Consider the following 19225-nt stretch of genomic DNA (forward strand, 5'->3'; position numbering starts at 1 on the left):
ATGTGTTTATTGAGAGAACTCCAGGATTTAACAAAGACCAAGCCCCAGTGTGACTAAACCAGATCACCACAGAAGGAAGGAGCCCTGCTTTTCCCCAGGTTTGAGGGGTCCCAGGGGTTTAGTGAAGGGGTGGCCTGGCTGACAGTGTGCCCAGCACTGCCTTATTCTAAGGGGCGTTTTGCCCTCAGAATATATGGCCATTTCCCAGTCAGTATCACACAGCCAGTAGTTAATAACACACTGTGGGCGCATAAAAGGGCTTCCCAGTAAGACTGGAAGGACCAATTTAAGGAGCACATGTGTTAGGTCCAAACTGCAACATAATCATCTGACTTCATAAAGCTGAAAGTTTACCCAAGTAACAGCTAGTCTTATTAAAAACTTCCCTGGATGCCAGGCACTTTTCAGGGGGCTACTAGCTTGTTTACGACCTGCAACAACCCTACGATGATGGCCCCCAAGACCAGCCCCATTTCACAGATGGTGATCCTCAGGGCAAGAGAGATTTAGTAAGTTGCCCAAAGTCACACTTCTAGAAGGTAGAACATTGTGATTTGAACCAAGTATTGTGGTTCCATGCCATCAAATCTGTAGTACTGTATAGCAAGACAGCCAGCCGGTTAACCACAAAATGGTTTCGGTGATAGTGTTTTTTGCAGGGGGGAAGAGACTACTTTGAAAATAGCTTGCAGTGTGTGAGGCCGTTTTGTATCAATGAATTACCTTTTGTTTTGGACAGATGATGTCATCCTACAGCTGGACATCGAAGTGCATGCCTTTAGCCCATCTGCTGTCCCACATGGGGGACACAACACGTCTCACCAGGAGCCAGGGCTCCTTTCCCTTGGACTCCCTGCAGGGATGCGAGTTTGCAGGCATTGCTTTGATTTGGGCCCCTATCCACCCCCTGAGAGCTGCTGCTTTGGATGCTAGAGAAACAGTAAAAAAAAAAATTGAAGTGCCTAAAAAAATTGAAGTGCCTAAAACTTCCAAGTGGGAGATAAAGAAGCCCTTTAGATTTACATTAAAACATGCAATTTTATGTCATTTCTATAACTGCTTGTTTGTATGCGTCGATTTTCTAAGACTGTTAGGAGAACCCGGAAGGCAGCTGGTCTGGTAAGATGACGCCCACAGACAGGGGACGTGTAGGGAGAGGGAGGAGCGCTGCCGACAGCTAAGGCCCGTGCTGCAGGGCGCTTTCACGTTCCCAGACTTCCCGTTGTCTCTCTGTGCTCACCAGTGCCCATTTTAGGAAATTAAGTTTTACTATCTTTTTATTCTTAAATATCAAAAGTACTGCCATTTGCCAGTTCAACTTCAAAAACCTCTCTTCAAGTAAATTTTACAAACTCAATTAAGTAAATTTAAAAAATTCGAAAGTATTTACTGAATATGTTTTCACTACAAAAAAAAAAAAGCTCAGACAGATAAGGTGCAAAGACCCCGTGCCCACCACGTCCAACCCTGGGTCCTCCTCGGAGGTGAGCACTCTTAGCACTTTGGGTGCCTCCTTCCAGGTCTGTGTCTATGCACTTCTGTGTGTGTCCACGGAGAAAAGGTATGTACTATGCTGTATTTCAATTTGCATTTTTACTTAGTAATATGGCTGGGGATATATTTTTAAATCTAACTCTGTAGGACTATGAATCGATGATTTTAGTTAGATGAGTAATGCATGATGGGAGCCCCAGCTTTTGTGACTGCTGCCCAGGGGACACCACCAGATCACCTGGCTCTAGTGGCTAGTGGGGCCTATGCTCACTGCTCTGCAGGGCTGTATATATTTGCATTCTTTAAAAGTTGCTGCCAGAGGGTCTGCCTTCCAGTCAACCTGAATCTAGGTGCTGAGATCCTCTTCTTTGGGACATTAGCTGATCTCAGCACACACACAACTACTGGGAGCTATTAAAAATAAAATAGGCTGCTTGGACAATTGCAAAGGTTGACAAGATAACCAAAAGCTGGGGTAGGGCTGAATGACAAGGTACATCTCCTACACAAGACCAATCCTTCTAGACTGAGAGAGGTAGCTGTTCCATCCCATGCACAGAAACCAACACAAGCCATCAAAACGAAGAAATAGAAGAATATGTTCCAAATAGAAGACTAAAAGTTCAGAAGAAAATGTTAATGAAACAGACGTAAGTAATTTACCAAAAAAAAAAAAAGTTCAAAATAATGGTCTTAAATATGCTCACAAAACTTGAGAGAAGAGTGGATGAACACAGTGAGAACTTCAACAGAGAATGTAAGTAAGTACCACATAGACTTACTATCTCAGAAACTTTTGAGGTGAGCAAAGTAGATATTTCCATTTTATGGGTGAGGAAACCAAGACTCTAAGGACCAAGTGACTTGACCAAGGCTCACACTGAGACTTTAGTGTGAGAAATGGTTCTGCAGAGACTTCCAGTCAAGATGGCAGAGTAGTCCCCAAATTCACCTCTCCTTGAGACTGCAACAAAACCACAACTGACTGCTAAACCACCACTGAAAAAAAAGACTGGAACCTAGCAAAAAAATCCTCTTCAACTAGAAAAAAAAGAGGGAACCATAATAGGAGGGGCATGCTCGCTATATAATTGGGCCCCATACCCCTGGGGTGGGTGACCCACAACCTGAAGAATACGTAAGTCGCAGAGGCCCTCCCACAGGACTGAGAGCTCTGAGCCCCACGTCAGGCTCCCCAGCCTGGGGTTCCAGCATGGGGAGGAGGAGCTCCCAGGACATCTGGTTTTGAAGGCTGGTGGGGCTTACCTCCAGGAGCCCCACAGGACTAGGGGAAACAGACTTCACTCTCTTGGGAAGCATACATGGAAATCAAGCGCCAGGTCCAAGGGCAGAGGCAGTGATTTCATAGGAACCTGGGCCAGACCTGCCTGCTGGTTTTGGAAGGTCTCCTGGGGAGGTAGGGGGTGGCTGCAGCTCACCTTGGGGACATAAAAACTGGTGGCAGAAACAGGAGTGTTCATCTAGCTACATGAGCTTTCCTGGAGGCTGACATCTTGATTGGATTATTAGTGCAAAGACCTAGCCCCACCCAACAGCCTGCAGGCTTAAGGGCTGGAAGCCTCAGGCCAAACAACATACTGGGTGGGAACACAGCCCCACCCATCAGCAGACTTCCTGAGCCATAAATGCCTCTAGACACAGCCCTACCCACCAGAGGTCCAGGACCAAGCTTCACCCAGCAGCGGGCTGGCACTGACTCCTCCCGCCAGGAGACCTGCATAAGCCTCTAGTACAGCCTCATCCAGCAGGTCCCAGAAATAGGAAAACAACAATCTCTAAGCCAGTGGAAGGAATGGCCAGGCCAGACTCTACGCTGGGACTGGCTGGACCCTGGCCCTTGGGTGACAAGAGAGGAGTGCACTGCTGGGATGCATAGGGCATCTCCCACAGAGGGCCAGCTCTCCAAGGTTGAGAAACCTAACTTACCTACCTAAAAATACAAATAGAAAGATAGATAATATGAGGCAGCAGCAGAATATCTTCCAAGCCAAGGCACAAGACAAAATCCCAGAAGAAATAAGTGCTGAGGAGCTAGGAAATTTATCTGGCAAAGAGTTTAAAGTAAAGATGGCAAAGATGTTCAGAGAACTTGAGTATAGATGCACAGAGTGAGGTTTTTAGCAAAGAGCTGGAAAATATAAAGACCCAAACAGACTGAAGAATAAAATTACTGAAATGAGTAACACACTAGAAGGAACCAAGAACAGACTAAATAAGGCAGAAGAACGGGTCAATCAGCTATAAGACAGATCAGTGGAAATCACTGCTGCAGAACAGGAAAAAGAAAAAGTGAAAAAAAAAATGAGGAGTTAAAGAGAACTCTGGGACAGCATGAAGTACACTAATATTTGCATTATAGGGGTCCTGGAAAGAGAAGAGAGGACCTGAAAAAAATTCTGAAGAGATAACTGAAAACTTCCCTAACTTGGGAAAGGAAACAGTCACCCAAGTCCAGGAAGTGCAGAGTTCCACACAGGATCAACCCAAAGAAGAACACACCAAGGTAGATAGTTATCAAATTGACGAGAATTAAGGATAAGGAGAAAAATATTAAAATTAGCAAGAGAAAAGCAACAAATAAATTTATGGGTGTTGCTTTGTATGTTATTAGCTGATTTTTCAGCAGAAACTCTACAGGCCAGAAGGGACTGGCACGATATAACAACCAAGAATACTTTATCCAGCAAGGCTCTCATTCAGATTTGATGGAGAAATCAAAAGCTTCACAGATAAACAAAAGCTAAAAGAATTCAGCACCACCAAACCAGCTTTACAACAAATGTTAAGGAACTTCTCTAGTCATCAAACCACAAGAGAAGAGGAAAAAAGACCTACAAAAACAAACCCAAAACAACAAAATGGCAATAAGAACATACATATCAATAATTACCTTAAATGTAAATGGATTAAATGCTCCAACCAAAAGACACAAATGGGCTCAATGGCTACAAAAACAAGACCCATATATATGCTGCCTACAAGAGACCCAATTCAGAGCTACAGACACATGCAGTCTCAAAGGGGATGGAAAAGCATATTCCATGCAAATGGAAACCAAAGGAAAGCTGGAGTAGCAATACTTACATCAAACAAAATAAATTTTAAAATAAAGACTGTTACAGGAGACAAAGAAGGACACTACATAATGCTTAAGGGCTCGTAAATATATGTGCACCCAACATAGGAGCACCTCGATATATAAGGTAATTGTTAACAGACATAAGAAGAGAAATTGACAATAACTAAGTAATAGTGGGGGACCTTAACACCCCACTTACATCAATGGACAGATCATCCAGACAGAAAATCAATAAGGAAATACAGGCCCTAAATAATATATTAGACCAGATGGACTTAACTTATACCTATAGAGCATTCCTTCTGAAAGCAACAGAGTACACATTCTTCTCAAGTGCACGTGGAACATTCTCCAGAATCGACCACATGTTGGCCCCAAAGCTAGCCTCAGTAAATTTAGGAAAATTGAAATTGTACCAAGCATCTTTTCCAACCACAATGCTATGAGGTTAGAAATCAACTATAAGAAAAAACCTTGCAAAAACTACAAACATGTGGAGGCTAAACAATATGCTGCTAAACAACCAATGGATCACTGAAGAAATCAAAGAGGAAATCAAAAAATACTTTCAGACAAATGAAAACAAAAATAATGATCCAAAACCTCTGGGACACAGCAAAAGCAGTTCTCAGAGGGAAATTTACAGCTATACAAGCCTACCTCAGGAAACAAGAAAAATCTCAAGTAAACAATCAAACCTTACACCTAAAGCAGCTGGAGAGAGAAGAACAAAACCCGAAGTTAGAAGAAAATAAATCATAAAGATCACAGCAGAAATAAATGAAACAGAGACTAAAAAAACCAGAAAAGATAAATGAACCTAAACGCTGGTTCTTTGAAAGAATAAACAAAATTGATAAACTTTTAGTCAGACTCATCGAGAAAAAAGGGAGAGAATCCAAATTAATAAAATCAGAAATAAAAAAGCAGAAGTTTTACAACTGACATCACAGAAATACAAGGGATCATAATAGGCTCCTATAAGAAACTATACGCCAACAAAAAGGACAATATAGAAGAAATGGACAATTTTCCAAGATTGAACCAGGAAGAAAAAGACAATATGAATAGACCAAATGCCAGTACTGTAGTTGAATCAGTGATTTAAAAACTCCAACAGACAAAATTCCAGGACCAGGTGGCTTCACAGGTGAATTCTACCAAACATTCACAGAACACCCATCCTTCTGAAACTATTCCAAACAACTGCAGAGGAGGGAACACTTCCAAACTTATTCTATGAGGCAACCATCACCCTGATACCAAAACCAGACAAGGATGTCACAAGGAAAGAAAATTGCAGGTCAACATCACTTATAAATATAGATACAAAAGTCCTCAACAAAATACTAGCAAATGAACTCCAACAATGCATTAATAGGATCATATTCCATGATCAAGTGGGATTTATCCCTGGGATGCAAGGATTTTTCAATGTCCACAAATTAATCAATGTGACACACCACATTAACAAACTGAAGAATAAAATCCGTATGATCATCTCAATAGATGCACAAAAGCTTTTGATAAATTTCAATATCCATTTATGATAAAAACTCTCCAGAAAATGGGTATAGGTGAAATATATCTCAACACAATAAAGGCCATATATGACAAACCCACAGTTACCATCATACTTAATGGGGAAAAAATGAAAGCATTTCCTCTAAGATCAGGAACAAGACAAGGAGGCCCACTCTTTCCACTTCTATTCAACATAGTTTTGGAAGTCCTAGTCATAGAAATCAGAGAGGAAAAAGAAATAAAAGGAATCCAAATTGGAAATGAAGAAGTAAAACTGTCACTGTTTACACATGACATGATACTATACATAGAAAACCGTAAAGAAGTGACCAGTAAACTTCTAGAGCTCATCAATGAATTTGACAAAATTGCAGGATATAACATTAATATACAGAAATCAGTTGCATTTCTATACACTCACAATGAAATAGCAGAAAAAGAAATTAAGGAAACAATACCATTTACCATCACACCAAAAAGAAGAAAATACCTAGGCATAAACCTACCCAAGGAGGCAAAAGATCTGTATTCTGAATACTGTAAGACACTGATGAAAGAAACTGAAGACAGCATAAAAAAATGGAAAGATACATACCATGTTCTTGGATTGGAAAAATCAATATTGTTAAAATGACCATACTGCTCAAGCCAAAATACAGATTCAATGCAATCCCTATCAAGTTACCAATGACGTTTTTCACGGAGCTGAAACAAAAAATGTTAAAATTTGTATGGAAACACAAAAGACCACAAATGGCCAAAACAATGTTGAAAAGGAAGAATGAAGCTAGAGGAATCGTGCTGACTTCAGACTATACTACAAAGCTACAGTTATCAAACAGTATGGTACCAGCACAAAAACAGACACATAGATCAATGGGACAGGATAGACAGTCCAGAAATAAATCCACACACTTAGGGTCAATTAATCTATGACAAAGGAGGGAAGAATACACAATGGAGATAACACAGTCTCTTCAATAACTGGTGCTAGGACAGTTGAACAGCTACCTGTAAAAGACTGAAACTAGAACATTCTCTAACACCATATACAAAAATAAACTCAAAATGGATTAAAGACTTAAACATAAAACCAGATACTATAAAACTCCTAGAGGAAAACATAGGCAGAAAATTCTTGGTCACAAATCACTGCAATATATTTTTTGAACCAGCTCCTAAAGTAATGGAAATAAAAGAAAAAATAAATAAATGGGATCTAATTAAATGTAAAACTTTGGCACAGCTAAGGATACTATCAACAACAAAAAAGATAATCTAAGAATGGGAGAAAATATTTGCAAATGATGTGACTGAAATGTGACTAATTTCTAAAATACACAAACAGCTCATACACCTTAATATCAGGAAAAAAAAAAAAGCATCCCCATCAAAAAATGAGCAGAATGCCTAAAGAGACATCTCTCCAAAGACATACAGATGGCCAACAAATACATGAAAAGATGCTCAACATCACTAATTTTTAGGGAAATGCAAATCAAAACTACAGTGAGCTATCACCTCCCACCAGCCAGAATAGCTATCATTAAGAAGTCTACAAATGATAAATGCTGGAGAGGGTGTGGAGAAAAAGGAACCCTCCTACACTGTGGATGGGAATGTAAATTGGTGCAGCCACCATGGAGAACAGAATGGAGATTCATTACAAAACAAAAAGTAGAGTTACCATAGGATCCAGTAATCCCACTCCTGGGCATATTCCCAGAGAAAAATATAATTCAAAAAGATACATTCACCCCAATGTTGATAGCAGTACTATATACAATAGCCAAGGCATGGAAACAACCCAAATGTCCATCAACAGATGACTAGATAAAGAAGATGTGGTATACTTAAACAATGGAGTAAAAAGAATAAAATGCCATTTGCAGCAGTATGAATGGACCTGGACATCATCATTCTAAGTAACTCAGAAAAGAAAGAAAAAAGCCATATGAAGTTGCTTATATGTGGAATCTAAAAAAAAAAAGCACAAATGAATTATGTATTATTTATAACTTAAATGACTGATTTATTAATATGTGTAAGCACATTTGACTGTCCTTTATGATTCGATTACTGTATTCTGTTGATTCTTATTCTGTGGTTGGCTTTATTCCTTTGATAACTATGTAAGTTTAAAAAGCTAAAGCTCTAATGGTGGGAATAGTAAGCCTGCCCATTTCTGCCCCATGTGGATGCAGGACTCCTCCCCCAGCAGTCTGTGCTTGAGCTCCCACATGGATTGCTGAATTCTTCAAAGCCGCATTGCAGTCTGAGACCTTTCCTATCCAACTTTCCATTTTTATCTTCTTTTACACGTATCAGACCTGTAGAACTGTCTGAAGGATTTTGAGGTCTACTCCTACTATAATCCTCTCCTCTTATTTTTCACCAGCATTTCTTCCAGTAAATTCCTTGCACTTCTAACTCGGGCTTGACATCTGCTAACTGGAGGACCCAACAGATACAAGGGCTGCTGGTTCTTTAATCTGAAGCCCTCTAATAACTTGCTGTTACCTGTGGTGGGCGTGGAGGAGAAGGGCATTGCAGGTATCCAAGGGCATGATCACAACATAGATAGGGAGCCGGAGTTACTGTGGAATCTGTGCATTTTTACCACCACCATATATTTTTATGTCATTTTAGCCACTTTTTTTTGGTAAATGTTCCTAAATATAATAACCCCACCCCCCAAATAGGAAAGTAAAAAAAAAAAAAAGCTAAAGCTCTAAGTTGTTCTTAGGAACAATGAATATTGTGTGTGTGTGTGTGTGTGTGTGTGTGTGTGTGTATGTGTGTATGTATGCATATATATATGAAAAAAATTGGGCTTTTTTTCCTGTCTGTGGGTGTGGGTGTGTGTGTATGTGTGTATGTATGCATATATATATGAAAAAAATTGGGCTTTTTTTTCCTGTCTCATTTGTCTGCTTAATTAATAATAGATTTTCAAAGCCTGGGGAAAAAAATTACCACACAGAAGTCACAGAGCTGAAGAATACAATAATTGAACTGAAAAATACATTAGAGGAGTTCAAACAGCCAACTAGATGAAGCAGAAGAAAGGATCAGTGAGCTCTAAGTCAGGGCAGAGGAGCAATAGGAGCAAACAAAAAGGAATAAAAAAAAATGAGGATAGTTTAAAGGACTCATGAAACAACATCAAGTGGACTAATATTCACATTATAGGAATCATAGGAGAAGAGTGAAAGGGGTAGAAAACTTATTTGAAGAAGTAATGGCTGAAAACTTCCCTAACCTGGGGAAGGAAGGAGACGTCCAGATTTAGGAAGCCCAGAGAGTTACAAATAAGATGAATCAAAAGAAATGTACATCAAGACACATGATAATTAAAATGTGACAATGCAAGGCAAGGAGAGAATATTAAAGGCAGCAACAGAGAAACAACTTGCTACTGCCAAGAGAACCCCCGCAAGACGAACAGCAGCGTTTTGAGAAGAAACTTTCCAGGCCAGAAGGGAGTGGCAGAATAAATATAGTGGCACTTTGTTTTATTGTTCCTCACAGATGCTGTGTGTGTGTGTGTGTGTGTGTGTGTGTGTGTGTGTGTGTGTGTGTGTGTGTGTGTGTGTGTGTGTGTGTGTGTGTGTGTGTGTGTGTGTGTGTGTGTGTGTGTGTGTGTGTGTGTGTTGTGTTTTTTAATAAACTGAAGGTTTGTGGCAACCTGAGTTTAGCAGGTCTATCAGCACCATTTTCCCAAAAGCACTTGCTCATTTCATGTCTTTGTGTCATATTTTGGTAATTCTCACAAAATTTCAAACTTTTCCATTATTATAATACTTCTTATGGTGATCTGAGAACACTGATCTTTGACATCACTACTGTACTTGTTTTTCCTTTGTGCTTTTTACTTAAAGTATCTATTTTTAAAAAGACATAATGCTATGATACACTTATTACAGTATAAACATAACTTTTACATCCACTGGAAAACAAAAAAACTTGTGTGACTTGCTTTATTGCAGTAATTGCCTTACTGTGGTTGTCTGGAACCAGACCCATGATATCTGTGAGATGTGCCTACATTCAAAGTGCTGAAAGAGAAATAAAAAACTTCTGAACAAGAATATTCTACCTAGCAAAGTTATAATTCAGAATTGAAGGAGAGGGAAAGAGTTTTCCAGACAAGCAACAGCTAAAGGGGTTCATCACCACTAAACCAACCTCGTAAGAAACATTAAAGGAACTTATTTAAGCTGAAAAAAGAGGGTGCTAATTAGTAACAAAATATATGAAAATATAATTCTCACTTGTAAAGGGAAATACATTGCAAAGGTGGTGGGGCAATCACTTATAAAGCTAGGTTGAAGGCCAAAAGACAAGCGGTAAAAGTTACAATGATAATATTAGTTAAGGGATACATAAGTCACACGTTGAAAACAAAATGTGGTGGGGAAGGGTAGAAATTCAGAGCTTTAGAATGCATTCAAACTTGTTATCAACTTAAAACGCACTGTTACAAGTTGTTCTATGTGAGCCTCAGGGTAACCACAAATTAAAATGGAAATACAGCATACAAAAACTTATGGGATGTAGCAAAAGCTGTTCTAAGAGAGAAATTCATAGTGATAAATGCCTACTTGAGGAAACAAGAGAAGTCTCCAATAAACAATCTAACTTTACACCTCAAGGAACTAGAAAAAGAAGATAAAACAAAGCCCAAAGTTAGTTAGCAAAAGGAAGGAAATAAAAATCAGAGGGGAAATAAATGAAACCGAGACTAAAAAGACAACAGAAAAGATCAATGAAACCAAGAGCTGGTTCCTTGAAAAGATAAACAAAATTGATCAACTTTTAGCTAGATTCGTCAATAAAAAAAGAAAACTCAAATAAAATGACAAATAAAAGAGGAAACATGACCACTGAAATCACAGAACTACAGTTGATCATAAAAGACTACTCTAAACATTTATATGCTAACGAACTAGACAACATGGGAGAAATAGATCAATTCCTAGGAGCATGCAAATTTCCAAGACTGAATCATGACAAAACAACAACAACAACAAACCTGAAAAGACTCATTACTATTAAGAAGACGGGATCACTAATTTAAAATTTCCCAACAAACAAAAGTCCAGGACCAGACAGCTTCACTGGTGGATTCTAGAACATTCGAAGAATTAACACCAATCCTCCTTAATGTCTTCCAAAAAAAATAAATAAAGTAGGGAACACTTCCAAACTTACTTTACAAGGCCAATATTACTCTGATACCAAAACCAGATAAGGACATCACAAGAAAGGAAAATTACAGGGCAGTATCCGTTATGAACATAGATGCAAAAATCCTCAACAAAACATTAGCAAAACAAACCCAACATGGCATTAAAAGGATCACACCCCATGATCAATTGGGATTTATTCCAGGGATGCAGGGATGGTTCAACATCAGCAAATCAGTGTGAAAGATAGATATTAACAGACTAAAGGATGAAAGTCAAATGATTATCTCAGTAGACACAGAAAAAGCAATTGATAAAATTCAACATTCACTGACGATAATAACTCAAAGTGGATGGAGAAGGATCATACTTCAATATAATAAAGGCCATATATGATAAGCCCACAGCTAACATCATACTCAGTGGTGAAAAGGGAAAGCTTTTCCTCGAAGATCAGGAATAAGACAGGGAGGCCCCCTCTTGCCACTTTTATTCAACATAGCATTTGAAGTCCTAGCAATTAAGTGGAAGGAAGGGAGAGAGGGAGGGAGAGGACAGAGAGAGAGAAAAGAAGAAAGGAAGGAAGGAAGAAAGGAAGAGCTGGTTCCTTGAAAAGATAAACAAAATTGATAAACTTTTAGCTAGATTTGTCAATAAAAAAAAGAAAACTCAAATAAAATGACAAATAACAGAGGAAACATGACCACTGAAATCACAGAACTACAGGTGATCATGAAAGAAAGAGAGAGAACGAGAAAGAAAGAGAAAAAGAAAGAAAGAAAGAGGCACCCAAATTGGAAAGGAAGAAATACTACACTTGATCTTAGCCAAAAGGCTGAGAAGTGATGGAAAGGAAGAAATAAAACAACCACTATTTGCAGATGGCACATTATTACATAGAAAACCCTAAAGACTACCCTGCCCCCCACAATTTTATAACCAATAAATGATTTCAGTGAAGTTGTAGGATACAAAATCAACACACAAAAATCTTCTGTTTCTATACACTAATAACGAACTGTCAAAGACAAATTAAGAAAACAATCCTATTTACCACTGCTTCAGAAAGAATAAAATACCTAGAAATAAATTTAACCAAGGAAGTAAAAGACCTAAACACTGAAAATTCTAAGACACTGATGAAAAAAATTCAAGACCCAAATAAATGGAAAGATATTTCATGCTCATAAATATGAAGCATTAATATTTTTAAATGTTCATACTATCCCAAACAATTCACAGATTCAATAAAATCCCTATCAAAATTCCAATAGCAATTTTTATAGAACTAGGACAACCAATCTTAAAATTTGTATGGAATCACAAAAGATCCCAAATAGCCAAAGCAATCGTAAGAAAGAAGAGCAATCCTGGGGGCATTAAGTTCCCAGATTTCAAACTATTACAAAGCTATAGTAATCAAGACAGTATGTTACTGGCATAAAAGCAGACGGACAGATTTATGCATCAGAATAGAGAGCCCAGAAGTAATCCCATGCACATGTGGTCAGTTAACTTATGACAGAGGAGGCAAGAATATACAACGGGGAAGGACAGTCTCTTCAAAAAATGGCTTTGGGAAAACTGGACAGCCACGTGCAGAAGAGTCAGTCTTGACCACAATCTTACACCATAAACAAAAATGAACTCAAAATGGATTAAAGACTTGAATGTAAGACCTGAAGCCACAAAACTCCTAGAAGAAAAAAAAACATAAATACAAAACAGAAACAGACTCATAGACATAGAACACAAACTTGTGGTTGCCAAGGGGGCAGGGAGTGGGAAGGGACAGACTGGGATTTCAAAATTTGTAGATACTGACAGGCAGATGTAGAATAGATAAACAAGATTATACTGTATAGCACAGGGAAATATATACAAGATCTTGTGGTAGCTCACAGTGAAAAAAAATGTGACAATGAATACATGTATGTTCATGTATAACTGAAAAACTGTGCTCTACACTGGAATTTGACACAACATTGTAAAATGACTATAACTCAATAAAAAAATAAAAAAAGAAAGAAAGAAAATATAGGCAGCAAGCTCCTGGGACATCCGTCCTGGAAATGATTTTTTGGAGTAACCCCAAAAGCACAAACAAATAAGTAAGTAAATGCGTGAGACCACATCCAACTAAACAGCTCTACACAGCAAAGAAAACCATCAACAAAAGGGAAAGGGCAGCCTACTGAATGGAAGAAAATATTTTTAAAGCATGTATCTGATAAGGGGTTAATATCTAAAATATATAAAGAACTCATACAGAAAATCTGATTAAAAAATGGCAGATGACCTGCATAGACATATTTCCAGAGAACCTACACAGGTGGCCAACAGACACATGAAAAGATGCTCAACATCACTAGTCATCAGGGAAATGCAAACCAAAACCCAAAAAGTTATTACCCCACACCTGTTAGAATGGCTGGTATCAAAAAGACAAAAATAACAAGTGTTGGCAAGGATGTGGGTAAAAGGAACCCTTGTGCACCCTTGTTGGTGGGAATGTAAATTACTGCATTCACTATGGAGGTCCCTCCAAAAATTAAAAACCAAACTACCATATAATCCAGCAACTCCACTTCTGGTTTTTTATCCAAAGAATATGAAAACACTAATTTGAAAAGATATATGCACCCCCACATTCACTGCGGCATTAGTTACAATTGCTAAGATATGGAAACAACCTAAGTGTCCACTGATGGATGAATGTATATAGAAGATGTGATCTCACTCTCACACACACACACACACACACACACACACACACACACACACACACACACACACAGTGGAGTACTATTCAGCCATAAAAAAGAATGAAACCTTGCCATCTATGCCAAGATGGATGGACCTGGAGGGAATCATGCTAAGTGAAATAAGTCGGATAGAGGAAAGACCAATACCATATGAGCTCACTTATACATGGGTTTTCAAGCAACAGCATCAAACAAGCTCACAGATACAGAGAACAGATTGGTGCTGGTCAGAAGGAGAGTACTGGGGATGGGAAGAATGAGTGAAAGAGATCAAAAGCTACAAACTTCCATTAATAAAATAATTGTCATGGGGATGTAATGTACAGCATAGTGACTGCAATTAATACTGTATTGCATATTTGAAAGTTGTTAAGAGAGTAGATCTAAAAAGTTCTCATCACATGAAAAAATCCTGAATATGGTGACTGGATGTTAACTAGACTTACTGTGGTGATCATTTTGCAGTATTCAAACATTCAATATCAAATACTGAATAATAAAGCACAGTATAGGTGGACAGTTCCTTCCCTCTTAAAAAAAAAACAAAAAACTAACAAATGAGTCCATGCTTCTCACTATATATTCCAGACATAGTTTAAAGAGCTCTACAAATAATACATCATTTAATCTTTGCAGCAACTCTAGCAATAATCTCCACTTTGCCTATGAGGAAACTGAGGCAGAGAGAGGTTAAATAATTTGTGAGGGGCCATGCAGATAATAAATGGCAGAGCTGGGATTTGAGCCTGGGAAGCCTGGCTTTAGAATCTATGCTGTCAACCACTCTACTACACTTCCCACCATGGTACGTTTCCACTGGGAAACCAATAGCAAAAATGACACACGCTACATATGTTTTGCATATATATGCATAAAACATTTTAGGAAGGATATACAAGAAGGCGTCACTGTTGGTGGTCTCTGGGGTGGCACAGAGTGGCCATGTGACAGGGATAAAAAAAAAAAACAAACCTGTAGACCCTTTTTAATCATTTGAAATTAGAACCATGCAAATGATGTACTTTTTTTTTTTTAAACTTTTGGAACTAGACAACACCTCCAGAGAACTGCTTTATCAGATGCCTTCTCTTCCCCAGTGCAGCACAGGTCCCTTCCTCGCTGAGTCCACCAGAGGCCATGGGAATGAACACACCCTCAAGGAGAGAGCCCCAAAGCCCAAGTCTCAAGGTCACAGGGAAGGGGTTGTATCTTGTCTGTCCGTCTTCCCTTTAACCCAGCCCCATGAGCTCAGGTCTAGGCCTAGAACTGCAAGTAAACCAGAAGGGGCCTCTCACGGCCAGCCAGTGGAGTACACAGTGGTGTAAGGCAATTTGGAAGGATCAATAATAATTCAGAGTGTACAAAATCCAGTAGATCCATTTCTCAGTCCTTACCCTTCAAAATAAAACACACTTTCCCATGCGCACATCCTTAATAGGAAAAAGGTCCATTTACATACGGGAAGTTAAGCAGCAGTTGAAAGTGCAGAGCCCTATACAGATACGGCTCAATATACTGATTATTGAATGACTCCATATATCCATCTGGTTCTCAATGACTGAGAAAATGGACTTCCAGAATGATATATAAACGTACCACTTATGTGAGAAAAAATACAAAGCAATATGTGGTCTTGCAATGTGTGTGTGTGTGCGTGCACGTGTGTGTGCACGCGTGCACACATAGCTCAGTGTGTGAGTTTACATCTCTAAGTAAAATCAGAGAGAGTTCCAGATGCCACACACTGCACAGCTACAGTTTCTTTAGGGGTGCCCAGGAGTCAGGAAACACTTTGGATTTAGTTGTGCTACCTGAACGTTTTACAGCGGGAATGCACTCATGGGCTGCATCTGTAATTACAATGGAACAGAACTGGAGAGTATAATCTGAGTGAGCCGCCTCCCTGAGCTCTCTGAGGCTGGGAGCACACAGCAGCTCATGGCACCAGGGTGGCAGACAGGGGTGCGCACCATCTTGGCCAGAATACACCCCAGCCCCGTGGAATCAGGGCTTCTTTGGAACTCCAGACGGGTTCTGCCAAGGGCACCGCGGCACTGGTTTGCCTGCAGCTTTATAGCTGTCCAGGTGCTCCGAGCAGCCGCCCGCTGTGGGAGAAGGCCATGTCCACGAGTAGGAGGGAGATGCATTTTGAACCTCTCCAAATAGCTGCGTGACTTCTCCCTTAATCATTTCTAATACACCACGTATTTTACTAAGGTATCTCTAGTAATACAACATAGCTCCAGCAATTAGAACAGTGACTGGCACATAAGGGTTCAATAAATATGGAATGAATGAGTGAACTAGCGGGAAGGGCGGAAGACAGAAGGGAGAAGAACCATTTAAAGGGGGTCTGGAGGTCCCATAATAGTGGGTGCTTTGCTGACTAGGTGAACTGAAATTTTACTCGGCTTGTGGAGCACGGAGAGCAGAGGTCACATAAAGCTAAAACCAACCTCCAGGCCTTCATTGATACAGGCAGGGCCATGAGAGGCGAGGACTTGGTAACGGGGCGGCAGAGCCAGCGCGAGCCAGCTTGCAGGTGGGTAAAGGCTGTCCGTCAAACAGGGCCTGGGCCAGCGCCCAGCCGCTCCGCCCCACGGGGGCACAGAGCTGTGTCCTGCTGAAGGCAATCATTCCTCACGGCTCCAATCTGCAGACCAGCAATGTGCCCGTGGAACACACCGCCTGTTATCACCAGATTCATCAAAACACCCAGCGTTGAAAACTTTAATCCCCTCTTAAGTCTTTAGAGAGGTGATGGCCTCCTGGGGGCTCTTGGATTTAGATGGGTGGCTAGGCTCGTTTTAAATATAAAGATTGTTCTCCCTGAGGAAGTCATTTGTATTAATCTTATTTAAGATGTGAATGATGGGCTAGCCAAGGGATGAAGGACAGGCTAAATAAAATACTGAGGTTCCTTCAGAAGAGTTTACTCCGCGTTACCACTGTGCTTTTACTCTGGGGCCCGTGAAATTTGACATTTAAGGAAATTATGCTTCTAAGAATTTTGCCGAAAACAAAACACAGAAATAAGGAATTAGATTCTCTGTACCCTACACACTGGAATTAAGTATATATTTAGATTGAAATGCAGCCAAAAAATGGTACAAAAACCTTTCTGTTCCAAGGTGCTTTTTACAGGCGCTAGAAGTGATCCTTTTAAGTTAGCTATGTGAGGGCACTTGCAGGAGCACCTGGCACTGAGTAGGTGCTATACAAGTGCTCGCTGCTGTCATTAGTACTGCTGGTGTTATCTGTTCCCGGGGCATCTTCTGATCCACACCCTTAATTCACTGAAGCGGCCGCCCGTGGGGTCTGTGATGCTAGGCTGCGTCACTCAGAGGGGACGGAGTTCTAGAACTGATTTGCTCTGACATTTAAAATAACTGGCTCCTTGGAAAAAGAAAAATACCATATGATATCACTTATATGTGGAATTAAAAAAAAAATGACACACAAACTTATTTACAAAACAGAAACAGACTCACAGACGTAGAAAACACACTTATGGTTACCAGGGGAAAGGGGGTGGGAAGGGATAAATTGGGGAGTTTGAGATTTGCAGATACTAATATATATAAAATAGATAAACAACAAGTTCATGCTGTATAGCACAGGGAACTATATTCAATATCTTGTAGTAACGTATGATGAAAATATGAAAACAAATATATGCATGTTCATATATGACTGAAGCATTATGCTGTACACCAGAAATTGACACAACATTGTAAACTGACTGTATTTCAATAAAAAAAGAAAAAAACTGGCTCCTCTTCCCCCCCTCCATCCTAGGTTCACACCCTATCCTAGGTTCCTCTCAGACTCTATGTGGGCCACACTTCAGCAGACATGTTCACTTTGCGTTCAGATGGAGGAAGACCCAAGGCAAGCCAGGAGGTGGCGAAGGAAGGAGGGAGAATGAACGGAAGAGAGAAATGTTAGAATTTGATGTGGATGCCGGATGGCCCTGCTGTTGTCTTTGCAGCAAGCACTCCATCAGGAGTCGGGCTTACTTGCTAGGGTTGAATTATTGATTACACGGGAAGAGGAAGAAAGATGGTGTTTTCTTTGTGTTTGAATCTTGCTCTTTTTGCCTGTTCCTAACACAGCTGGGTCACCAAAAATTCAGCGGACAGAAAAAAAGGCACCTGGAACAACTCTGCTCCAAGTCAGTCCAGCCCAGCAGTGGGTTAGAACATGGTTCCAAGGCTGGCATTCTGGCCTGGAAACCTCAAGGCTGATCTGGCTGGTAGTGCCCAGGTGTAAAAACTCTTTCATGGATTGAACTGCTCAGGTGGCACCTCTGGCCAAGGTTCTCCCTCATCAAGATTCTTCACTCAGGGGCTGGTTATAGGCGCGCCCGCTCCCCAGGTCGGACAGGGCTAGAATTCCAGCAGGCAGGAACTGCTCAACCAGCAGTCTTCAGTCATCAGCGTACCTTCCTTAAACACACAGATTCCCAGAACCAACCTCAGATGATACTAACACAGGCACCTAAACTTCCAAATGGCCACTTTAGGGAGAGAGAGCACCAGCAGATTCTCAGTGCACATTGTAATTTACCAGGAAAAACCTTTTTTAAAATTTTGTATGTTTTTTTTTAACTGATGTACAGTTGATTTATGACATTGTGTTAGTTTCTTGTATATGGCATAGTGACTCAGTTATACATGTAGATTTTCATATCCTTTTTCACTATAGGTTATTACAAGATATTGAATGCAGTTCCCTGGGCTGTACAGTAAATCCTTGTTGTTTATCTATTTTATACATAGTAGAGTTTGTATCTGCTAATCCCAAACTCCTAACTTATCCCTCTACCCCTTTCCCCAAAAGTCTGTTTTCTATGTCTGTGAGTTTTTCTGTTCTGTAAATAAGTTCATTCGTATCATTTTTAAAGATTCCACATATAAGTGATATCATGTAATATTTGTCTTCTCTGTCTGACTTACTTCACTTAGTATGATCATCTCCAGGTCTATCCATGTTGCTGCAAATGCATTATTTCATTCTTTTTATGGCTGAGTAATATTCCACTGTATGTGTACACACACACACACCTTTATCCAGTCATCTGTTGATGGACATTTAGGTTGCTTCCATATCTTGGCTACTGTAAATACTGCTGCTATGAACACTGGGGTGCA

At 39.9% G+C, this 19225-nt stretch overlaps 1 protein-coding gene across 2 annotated transcripts in view; it reads right to left on the bottom strand.

The window, feature by feature from the left end:
- The window catches only part of LYPD1 (LY6/PLAUR domain containing 1), a 47524-nt gene that overhangs the window by 674 nt on the left and 27625 nt on the right, over positions 1-19225 (bottom strand). The window lies entirely within an intron of this gene.

Source organism: Vicugna pacos, chromosome 5 (genome assembly GCF_048564905.1).
Source record: "Vicugna pacos chromosome 5, VicPac4, whole genome shotgun sequence".
In the NCBI taxonomy this organism is placed as follows: Eukaryota; Metazoa; Chordata; class Mammalia; order Artiodactyla; family Camelidae; genus Vicugna; species Vicugna pacos.